Raw genomic sequence first — 12,206 nt, 5'->3', positions numbered from 1 at the left:
GTAAAAAGACGACAAATCTCTAGTTGAAGGCTAAGATGGAGCAGAGCTTACGGATCAGTCAAGTGAGACGATGTTTCCTAAGAAAAGGGAAAAATAATATGTGGATAAAAATGAAGTGGCATAAAGGTTTCGTACTAGGTTGGATAGTTGGAAGGAGATGATTGGTCTTTGGAGTTGATAGAAGGATGTTTTAAGGAAAAGTAGTTCACATGAGCAGAACAATTGACCTTGGGCTGAGACTAAGAAACCTAAGTGTTGGATCTTGTAGGAATGACAAGAGCTAGTGGGGGCAAAATACGCTAAAGAATGAAAGGAGAAGAAAAGTCTGAAGAAATTGAAATGGTGTATACGATGGTGCTGGAGTGATTAATGCAAATGATCAAATTCGAGGATACAAGATATAAAAGTGGTGCTAGGGATGTGAGTTTGGTTTTGTTTGGGATCGTATACCTCTTGGTGTCGGCCATATGGTAGAGGAGTCATGGGTGCCTACGAGAGGGAGTTGGGGTTGAGATAGTGGTTTGCTACAATGGCGGCCAAGTGAAGTTTACTTGGGTGTGTTTCATGTTTCATGGTAACCAAAGGATTTAAATTCAAAGCCAATTTGAATTGTTTCCTTTGAAAGGTTGGGACATAATCTCAAGGGTGAATTGGTTATTTTCTTAATCTCATTCTTAGGAGACTTGATCCCCAACGAAGGTATCCTTTGATTTAAGAGACAAGTCAGTAGTTGTGTAACAAGTGTGGATCAAGTTGAAAGATAAGGGCAGGGTGTCATGTGAATCAGAGTTATACGACAAAGGCAAGCGAAAAATAGATGCAGGGAAGCTCAGTGGTAAAAGAGTTATAGATTTATTCTCAAGTAAATATTAGAATTTTCGCTTTGGAGTGGTGAAGTTCACTTTTGCATTTGAGTCTGAAGTCGAACTTATGCTAATAGCTTCTAATTTGAGGATATATGTTGGGATTGTGAAGTAAGAGAAACAAGGGAAAGAGTTGTTGAAGGCATAATGGCATAAACTCAATATAATCACTAGGATGACCGCAAGTTTGGTGAATCTTTAGAAAGAAGTTGTGGTGTGTCAAGTCGTTCAAGAAGAGTATTGACTAAGATTGGAGTGACTAATAAGGAATATGGTTTTAAAAGGATAGATACATTGTTGAGAAAATGGAACGCTAAGGCTATCAAAAGAAGAGTTTAAAGGGTTCTTCAAGTTTTATAAGGGTCTTGAGGAAGGTTTCTCAACGGCGATTGTTTCCTTGTCATGGCGGACATGAAAGGATCATTATTTTGAGTAAACAAACAAGTAACCTTATGTATGGATCAGAGTAGCGCAGTAGGGTGGTGGTAGGTGATGCTTAGAAATGGTAAGAGGTGCGTGAGAAGAACTATCTTACTCATGACCTAGTGATTACCACGAAGACCGATTCTTTAAAAATACCAAAGGTTTCGATCTTGTGTGTATCAGGTAAAAGTGTACGATGATCATTCAGAATTGGAAGTGTAGGATTGCATAAAGGAAGTTGGACCAAGGAAATGAGGGGTGGTTGAATTATGTTTTCAAGTTAGGGTACCAAACTAGAAGTAGGGAAGTAAGAGTCGGTGTTCATTTCTAGGAGAGAATTCAAGATTTAGGCTCTGGCAAGGTAAGAGTAAAAGTTGGTGGAGAAGTTAGTGTCTAAGTTGGGAGGAGAAGAGGTGAATAGATTTCAGTGGTTAAGTCATTCGACTAGTACAAAGGAGTTTCTCAAAAGAGGTCGGGAGAAAAGACAAATCGGGCAATCTTAGTTGGAGGTGTATTGTAAAGTTGATTGGTACAAATCAAACTAGAGACTTGAAGTCAGTGAGAGTTATGGTTCTGAGGTTTCTGTAAAATGATGGTTTCAGGTTAGGGGATTAAAGGTGAAGGTAGGACGCCAAAATGATATGGGGAAGGAAACCGTTGAAGGTTTTAAATTGAAAATGGAACAACTCGGTAGTGAACTTGTTGCCTTGGTTGGAGCCAGTAAAGGAAGCAAGAGGTATGAGTGTCGTTATACATAAAAGTGGTCAAAAGTGTTGATGATGGGGCAGTAGGCCAGAACCCAAGAGTGATCAAGTCAGTGGAGTGATGCTTAAAGGAGAGAACAAGGTGATGGGAAGTGATAATGAACATGCTTTAGTTTGAGATTTGAAGTCGTCTGAGACTTTGATAAAAACCTACGGAAGGTAGTGGAGAGCATATGGTAGGCGAGTCAGTATATCAGATACAGATTGGTTGGACAGGTACGAAGGAGCATTCCAATTATAAGGTTGCAGGTTGGAAGTTACTTCGAGAGTAGTGGTTAAACCAACCTACACAGTTGAACACATATTGCTTAGCATAGAGGCAAAGTTTCCATGTGACTATAGGTGTGGGAATCATCAAATCTGTCAAGTCTAAGTAGTGGTTGTCGGAGAAAATGAGGAAAACATAGTTATCATCCTATTCCATCGGTGAATTTTCGAGGTCGAAAATTGTTGTTGTTGGGGAGAATGTAAGACCCACTTTTCTGGTCTTATGTTAAAGGGCAAGGCCTTAACTTTTGGGCCTAAGGGCTGGCCCATAGGGTACCCAAAACCCCTAAACCAGCCTTATTCCTCTCATTCTATGCACCTATCAGAAAAACAACAGTCTCACTCTCTCTTCTCCCTCCAATAGAGCTCTGCTAGGGTTTGGCTCCCATTCTTTGTTGAGTTAGGAGAACTCCATTTATTACACGTAAGTCAATCCCCAACTAATACTTCCTCTTTTCTAGCTCTGTTGTTGCAGTTCCAACTAGAGCTATTTTAGTAATCTCGTTTTCTGTTCTAGTGTCAGTATTCCAGCTTGCAAATTAGTTCTTGGATCTGTAGTAATCCTCTAATGTGTGCTTGTACCTTCCGCTAGCATTCGTCCAGGTAAGGGAAGCTAGAACCCTCTTGTTTGGTGTGATGGTTATTATCTTGCGTGTGTTTCGTGATTTTTGAGCTTATATGTTGCTATGAACGTATGGTATGGTTGGCATTATTGTTTGGATGTGAAAATATGGCTGTTGCAGGATGAACAGTGGCGAGACCCGACACTCTCGCCCAGGCGAGACTTGTAGAAACAGACCTAAACTCGTGCTCGAGCTCTCGCGCAGGCGGAGAGTTTTCGTTTGAGCGAGACACCATCTCGCTCAGGCAAGAGAGGCTCGCCTAAGCGAGGACGCGTGGGGGCTTAAGGTATGTGCTGCATGGGTAGCTCAAGCGAGGAGGATCTTTTTGGGCGAGGGGTATTCTCGCTCAGGCGAGTAGTGGCTCGCTTAAGCGAGAATCCGCAAGTCTCGCAGGGTTCCCTGATGACAGTCTCGCCTAAGTGAGACCCTGTGGCTTGGGTGAGACTGGCACGGGACTTCACTATAGAACTGTTCCTTTCATGTTTGTTTGGCTTAGTATGCTTTACCTTCAGTTCGAATTGTATGAATTGAGTGACCTTGTATGAATGAGATGGAAATTATGATTCATGAGTTTTGGCATGATGTGAGCATGATGTTTGTATGGGATTGGTTCACAGAATTTAACATGATGAGTTGGTTATGGAGTGGATATGAAATATGGAGGGATTCATGGAGTGGATATGAAATATGAGATACGAATGAGGGATGATTACGAAGATTGATATGATATTGACATGTGTGGTGAATATTTCATGATTGATTGAATATGTATAGTATGTGGTCAGTACATAAATCCTTGGGATCCCTAGGTGAGATTCCAAGGTAGTGCTTCAGTGGTCGGGACGTAATTCCATGGTCCTTGTTAGTGGGTGTCCATGGTGATGCCCCATCTATATAATTTGGTAAGGATTGCATCTTGACACTCTAAGGAGTCGGTTAGTCTCACTTAGAGCGGACTGACTCTTGTGGTGAGAGTAGCAGGAGGCTTGTAATTCATTAAGGACTAACCTTGTGTGTGAGTGAATTGATTCATTGCAACACTTGTAACACTTGTAACACATAGCTCGGGGGTGAACAGCTCGGGGGTGAGCAGAGGTATCCACCACAAGTGCGGGCATCCGCTGAATCCGACTAGATTATATGTATCCGGATGAGTCAAGTCGAGTCTTAGTGTATTGATTGGGAGGTCATAACGTGCTTGGATGATGTATGTATATTGGACTGTGAAAGTGTATATCAATGCATGATAAAATCTTTTTGGCTCTAGCTTACCCTTTGCTTGTTTGATTGCTTTGTATGTTGATCTTCTACTTTTGCGATGATCATTAATTTATTGATGGGAGCAGATGCGAGAGGTACTCGAGGTCGACAAGGAAGAAATGAGAGATGGTTCTGCTGCATAGTCTACCTGGGCTGGATTTCACGTTCTATTTTGGGCTTTTTCTTTAGGGCTGTGGCCCATGTACTTGTCGGTCCTTTTAAATTCCCATCTGATTCTATCAACTTTATATCTTGATTCTTTTTGGCACTGTGGTGTGTCTTGGTTATCGTAAGGAGTGGTGTTTAAACTCTAGGACTGCGCTTCTGTATTATCCTGTGTAACGCTTCCTCTAATTATGACAATAAATTAAATGGGGTGTTACAGGTAAAGTCGATGCCATAACGAAAAAGTAGTGTATGTAACAATTTCATTGTAATTAACATTTAGTTGTTTCAACATTGAGCAACTTCTTTGTATAATATAAAATTATTGCATATGTTGAGACAACTTTTTTTTGTTGAAGTATAATAATTTTTTTATGTTTGAGAATAAAATCGTGTCGGATTGGTACGAATTCAGTATTATTTGAATTGTGTTGAAATCGTGATAGGATTACACGTTGTTTTGAATTGAAATGAAGTTATGACAAAACTGTACACGACTTCCTTATTATTTTAAAAGTAACATTATTTTCGTAATTTCAGAATCAAATTATCTTGTACATTAATAAAAAAGTTACAATATGTAGTAGTTCACTAACATCCATCGTTGGTTTAGGTGGAAAATTTGATAGAAGATTCATGCACGTTCTTTATAATTAGTAATGACATTTATCCGTAATTTAGTAATTATGATTAAATTTTGAACATAATATCAAATGTACATAAAATTGTTATCCTGAGGGGAAAAAAACCAAAAGGACTTGGGAGGTTTGGAAAGGCTAATGGTAACCCTAGAAAAAAATTTGATATCTTTAATTTAATTTCTTCATTTTTTCATTTTGACATATCTCTGATATGTTGATATTCTTGGTTGTTGCACATTTTTGGAATCAAGATCTCCATGCCTACCTTGTGGGTCATAAGCTCCCACATTGTTAGATGTAGCAGTAGTTCCTAGTTTAAAGTCCATAATTACGTGATAAGCTAGTGTGACTTGTATAAGACATGAAAGCTAAATTGAATTGGAGTCATAATGTAGGATTTTTACTCTATCAATCCAAATTTCACAAGATTATTTCAGTCTACTAACGTATTTGGCCAATATGTTTGGCCAAATTTCTATTAACTCTCGTGTACGTTTCTTTCCATTAAACAAATAATACTTCGTATATTTGGAAGTTAAGCTGAAACTTTTGTCAACAGTTGGAATGCCCTCAAGATTTCACCTGAGTGTCCTCTAATGTGATTAAGGTGCAACGCCGTCTGACAAGCTAACGTCATAGTAAATTAAGTAGTTTTGTAATAATTGTAAACAAATCAAAAATCAAATTTAAAAATCAGTTGGATCGTGATTAGAATGACTCTAATCACATGCCCATGTAGAAAACTATAAATACAAGTCAAAGATATATTTGTTTGGACTTTTTTTCTCACATTTATTATAACATTTATTTGTTGAGACTTTTTCTCTCACATTTATTTTAGCATTTATTGCTACTATTGATCGAACCATTGCTGACTTAAGCATCAAAACCTCTTTAGCATCGATCCGTGGGACAATCGAACAAACAATAGGAGGACCAAACGGATGACCATAGTGAAGAGTTGAAGACCAAACAAAGTGTTTTAGTAGACACTCAATCCTTACACTCGAAACAATATGTTTAATAATTAGTTAATTTGCAATTAATCTTTGTATATGGGTGGTTACTTGAAATTAAGAAGAGACACATGGTAGTTCCTAAAATTAAAGAAAAAACTCATCATTACAATCCAAAAAGTATATATGATTTAGGGATGGCAAAAATATTCGTACTCATGAAAATCTGCGGATAAAATCCACAATAAATAGTAGGTAGTCATGTATATTTATTACCCGCGGATGACGAGTAGTGGGTATTTTAAAACCCGGTTATAAACTGACAGGTGCAAGTATCATATTATCCGTACTCGCGAGTATTCATTACAAAAAAATTTAAATTTAAAATTTAAATTATATTTTATTAAGTTAAATTTAATTAAAATTATATTTTATTAGATTAAATATAATTAAAATTAAAATTAAAATTTTATTTATATTTAATTTTATTTATATTTTTGTCTAATTTTATTTAAATTTTATTTTAAAAATTTATAAAATATCTTTTCTTAAATATTTATCAGTACCTACGTGTATTCGCAAAATTTTTGAAATGGATACTCGACGAATAAGATAATAGGTAACAAATGGAATTTTTTTATTGTAGATAGACATTATCTGTATTTGATTCAACCATTGTCATTCCTAATATGGTTGATGGAGAAATTAAACGTGATTTATTTACAACCATCATTACACTTATAAAAATGACATGTCTCCGTTAGAATTTCTTCATATGAATTCTAAACTTTATAGTTCCATCCAATATGTGTTTACTTGCGTCTCTTGAATTGTAAAATGTTATAAGAAAATAAAAAAGTATTTTATGATCTAAAAGTTTTTCAAGATTAAGAGCTTTTATTTCTTCTTCTAATTCGGCCTTTGTGAATCTTCAAAAAATTTTCTTAAAATATTTTTCTTTATTTTTTTCTTTATCATGCTTCTTTTATTTATCCTTAAAGATTTTTTTCTCCTTTTTCATTATATTCCTCTCCAATCTTATTTATATCAAAATATGTATATATTTTTTTTATCAGGAAGAACACGTACATTAATAAGAAGTAATTGGGTTACCTCAATCCATAAACAATAATAATAAAAAAAATAAAATAAAATAAAATAAAATGCTATGACTTTTTCTCATCATTCTCTACATAGAGTAGTATCTCACAATCATCACAAAAGAATATAAACAAAAATTACAAATAAAAAACAAATCTTTCATGACTATATTTTGAATACAAAGCTTAAACGTCATCGTACTTCATAAGCGGCGCAATATCTATTTAGAATTCTACTTTATTCTTTGGGTCAACACTTTATTATAAATGCCTTGAATTTTAGTTAACATTTTTACTTTAACATTTCTTTTGTAGAACATATTTTATATGAGCATATCTACCTTATGTTGTACTTGATCATCCGAAAATGAACATATAATACTAAAAGATAGGTTATATGTGTGTCAGGATTTACTTTGAAACATGTAAAACATGTTTATATATCCTTCAAATCAAATATGTAAGCTTTAGAGTATGTCTATGTAGTGCATGGTTGTCTAATCTTTAACATAATCATTTGACACTTAATCATTTGTATAACTCACCCATATATTATTCCATGCATTTAATGCTTTAAACATATGCATTTGTTCTTAGTAATGATTTAAGATACTTTAATTGATTCATACTTTTAACAAACTTGTTACATGAATCAAAATTTAGTCTAAATTATTTACGTCGAATTTTTGTATAAACAAGCTATGTCTTAACAAGAGCAATGTTTTAATTATTAACAAAATTGTGTAAAGTAATTTTAGTAAAAAAAAAATCTATTGACTAATATTTATTATTTTAGTTACTAATTAATATGTGTGTGATGAGGAAACCTGAAAAATCATACAAAATAAAATGAAGGGGATACTATTACAACCGTCTTCATTTTAATTTAGATGAAATAAAGCTCAAATTATCAATTGTCAAATAGATACAAATAAAAAAAATGCTATTTTATTTTATTTTAGATACAAATTAATACAAATAAATTTTAGGGTTAAATATATTTTTTTCTATCAAATTTTAGTGAAAATTAAAATTAATTTTTTAAACTTTAGTCCAATTTAATCCTTCAACTTTTGAAATGTTTGGATTAGTTCTTTGACAATTTTTTTTAAGTCTATTTGGCGTTTTAAAAGTGTTTAGTATTTGATTTGTTTACACCGTTTGACAGATTTTCGTTTCAATGTTAACCGAAAAACGCGTTTGGAACGTCAAATAAACTTAACAAAATTTAGTTAAAAGGGCTAAATCCACACATTTTCTAAAGATAATGGACTAAATTGGTCAAACGTTTCGAAGAGATACTAGTTTCAAGTTTTACTAAAATTTAAATATCAAAAGCATATTTTATCTTAAATTTTGCATACTTTTATTTTATTTAATGATATTTTTCTTTATGAAATGCTCTAACATTAATTAATGCTTAACTTTTTGTTACACCATTATAATATGTACCTTTTATTTTCTGGGGAAAAGATATTGTATGAAAATTATTACTCAAATTTAACTTAACGTAATTAATTTTTTTAAATATGGCAAATGATAACTACTTAATTGAATGTAATTCATTTGATTCATCCCTGTCATAGAAGTAAGTAACCCACCAGTGATGGCTCTTGATCATGGTCCAGAGTTGGGTGTATGAAATTAGTGACAGTAATTTCTTACTCTTACTTTGTTGGGCTAAGATATTTCATTGGACATGACATTTAATACTAACAACTAACCTTCAACGGTTTGAATTGCATGCATCGATTGCAGAGTAGAGGGTAATATTGTTTGATTCGTTCAGAAACTGGGAACTACAACCAAAACATATGCACCACAAAGGTCAAATGTTTACCTTAACAAAGTATGAAAGCCATGTGAAATTTAATGTAATGGATAAAGACGATGGATACGGTCCACCACCAAGTGTTAAGTATGTGTGGCCTCAAAAACTGAAAGTAAATGAGAAGCACATGGATTCTTCACTCACAACTGATATTTCACGTTTTAGTGAACAAAATATACCATTCATAATAAAGAATGAGAGTTTATGGGCCAACACCATGTCTATAAATAACCAATTGTCACATCTATCCCACCATTATCAAAAACTTTAATCACATAAATGGAAGGTTTTGCTAATAATACTAAAATCATGCTTTTTAGAAGGACAGTTGATGATATGTAATATTCATTTTGTTTATGTACGTGTGTATGAATATGAAAAATGAGTAAAATGAATTTGTCAAGAATTGAAATGTTAAATTCAACAAATTATATATTTTCGAATATGTTTTGTGACGAGGGATGTGTTGCTTCGTCGTGACTATTCATAAGTCTTATATTGAGTAATATAAAAACTGAAAAATAAAAAAAATAAAGAAATCTATATAAAGAGTAAGTTTAGTGTAATTATCACAATTAAGTTCTTTTAATGGATGAGAGAATTAGGTAGTTGCATCTCATTTTAGACTTTACAATTGTTCAGAAAAATTGTATGAGAGATTTACAATTGTATATAAAAAAAAATTACATAAGAATGTCTTGCAATTTTTGTTAAGAAAATTGAGAAGGTTTGTGGTTTTAGTTAGAAAATGTTTATGAAAGTTTCTAGTTTTTTCTAAAAAATTCATGTTAAATAATAATATTTTTGTTAAGTATTGGTGTGAATGTAGGCCTTGAAGTGTCAAATAGAGATACCAAATGAACATGTCTCGTGGATACCGTTCAAACCCGTCTCTATTTTAAAAAGGAATTACATATTGACTAGATATAAATAGAGTATTGGTAAAGCTTACTTTTTTTAGTCAAGTATGGGATGGGGATGAGTGCCCCTCTTATTCTCATGCCAATACATATCTCATCATCATCTCATATCCATTTAAATTACTAATGTACTAATAGTTTATTAGGTAACCTAACATATATATATATATATATAAAAGTCTCTTCTGCCTCTCTTTTAATTCTTTTGCATTTTCAATATTTACAAAATCAATACACATTTCCATTATATTTTCTCTCTTATCACAATCTTTATTACATTATTTTTTTTCTTTTTTGGGGTTATGTTCACATGGTGTGTCATCAACTTCAGTGAACAAAATAGATTTTGGGTCTCACTTTTGATTATTTTTCCTCTTTCTTAATATTTTCGACATATCAGCGACGTCACCGCCTGGTGATCTTTGTTGTTACATGAGTTGTCAATTGCGAGAGTTATCATGTGTTGCACATGCTCCCTTGAGTTCTTTCTTGTTTTCCTCCCCCACAAATGCTTCCTGTTAACTTATTTAACACACTCAAAATAGAGATTAGAAGTAAAACAATCATAAAATAACTAAAACACAAAACAATACAAAATAGATTAAACTTGACAATATAACAATATAAAAGTTAGAAAAGGATTGATTTATTCATGACAGTAAACACACAAAATAGGTAAAAATAGACGTTATCAACATTTAACTATGCAATTTTTTTCCTTTGAGCGATTTTATTCAATGATGTATCACATCGTTTGACCATTTTTATTTGTTCTTCATTTTTATTGTGTAGAACATTATTTTGATGATTTTGACATAATTATTTCTATTTTCTAACTCATTCTCATAACTATAATTTTACTACTGCAATTACATAAATCTTTCATTTACTATAATATAATATTTTAATGTTATTGTCATAAATTTTGTTTATACCATCCAACGAAGATTGAAGTTCAAAAAACGAAAGATTCATCAAGTCTAAATTTGAATTATTATTAGTTTAATATATTTTTCTCTATACAGCTTCGTTCCATATAATCTTTATCGGTGTATAAGAAACAATATTAGCAAAGAGACATTTGAAATACTTTTAAACTTGGATATTTGTTTTTTTAATAGTTAAAAAAAACATTGCTTAATTTTATCAACTTTGTTTCATTAATATTTGCAAAATTTATAAATTTTTTGGTTGTCATGAAATTTGATTAATTGTGAAATGTTTTATATAATTCTTTCACTTTTATCCAATTATTATTTGGTGTTCTCATTTAAAATTTATACCATTATAATTTCTTTCTAAATATTTGACACCGAAGATATGATAATATGTCCTTTTGATATTTGAATATATTATGTTTCTTTTTATGTGAATTTTACTTTTTTATACAAAATAATTAATTGATATTGAAACAATAAGAATAAGAGTATGGGATAATGAAACTCGTCTCATCCCATCGCGTTGTCATCCTTGGTGCCAAACCTCTTTAGATATATGTTGCGCTTTTATTTTGATTTTCTTCTCTTACTTGTGGTGTGTTTCGCTAGAAGAAATTATTTTCTTATTACATGATTCTCAATCGTGACATTAGAGTCAAGGTTCTAATCAAGGAAAGAGAGAGGTTAACTTTGTTTTTTTTAGGATTAACTATGCTTTTAGTCCTTGACCTCTGAAGAGAAATTGAAATTCTTCCATGTCCGAAACTTTGATACATTTTTGTCCTCAAAATTTGAAAATGAATGAATATAGTCTTTTTAACTCAATTACGTTAAATTGTTTTTACATATCAAAAGTATTTCATGTTAGCATTTGAGTTGTTTACACTTTTTAACACGTTTTTGCTTTAATATCCATTAGAAAACGCATTTGACGCATAAAAAAAATTAAAATAATTGGGTTTAAAAGACTATATCCATTCATTTTTAAAGTTTGGGAACCAAAATATATCAAAGTTTTGAATATAGATGAATTCCAATTTCACATCAAAGTTCAATGACTAAAAATATACTTAACCTTTTTTTTATGCAATGACTTCATTGATACATGTGCAATGGAGTTTGGCTTGACTAGGGTGGTGTTGGTGATATATTCCCACCTTGAGTATTAGTGAGTTGCTACTAATAATGATTTGGAAGTTGTTAATAATAAGTCTGATGTGCAAGAAGATGAGGAGCAACGATGGAAAAGGATCGTCATTGTCAATGATTACGTGCAAATCACTAGGGAACTAGGTATTCACCAAAGTTCCACATCGATTAATATGAAGAATGAAAAATGAGAAAGTTAGTATAAATATAAAGAGTGGATTTAAGTGTTGTTACCACAATTTAACAAGTTCTTTGGAGCATGAGGGTATTGGGTATTCATGTGTCATTGAAGGGTTACAACTTTGT

This window comes from Vigna unguiculata, chromosome 7 (assembly GCF_037176805.1).
Source record: "Vigna unguiculata cultivar grain cowpea cultivar isolate G323 ecotype 2 chromosome 7, ASM3717680v1, whole genome shotgun sequence".
NCBI classification, from domain to species: Eukaryota; Viridiplantae; Streptophyta; class Magnoliopsida; order Fabales; family Fabaceae; genus Vigna; species Vigna unguiculata.
The sequence above is the reverse complement of the archived record's forward strand: the minus strand, read 5'-3'. Positions refer to the sequence as shown.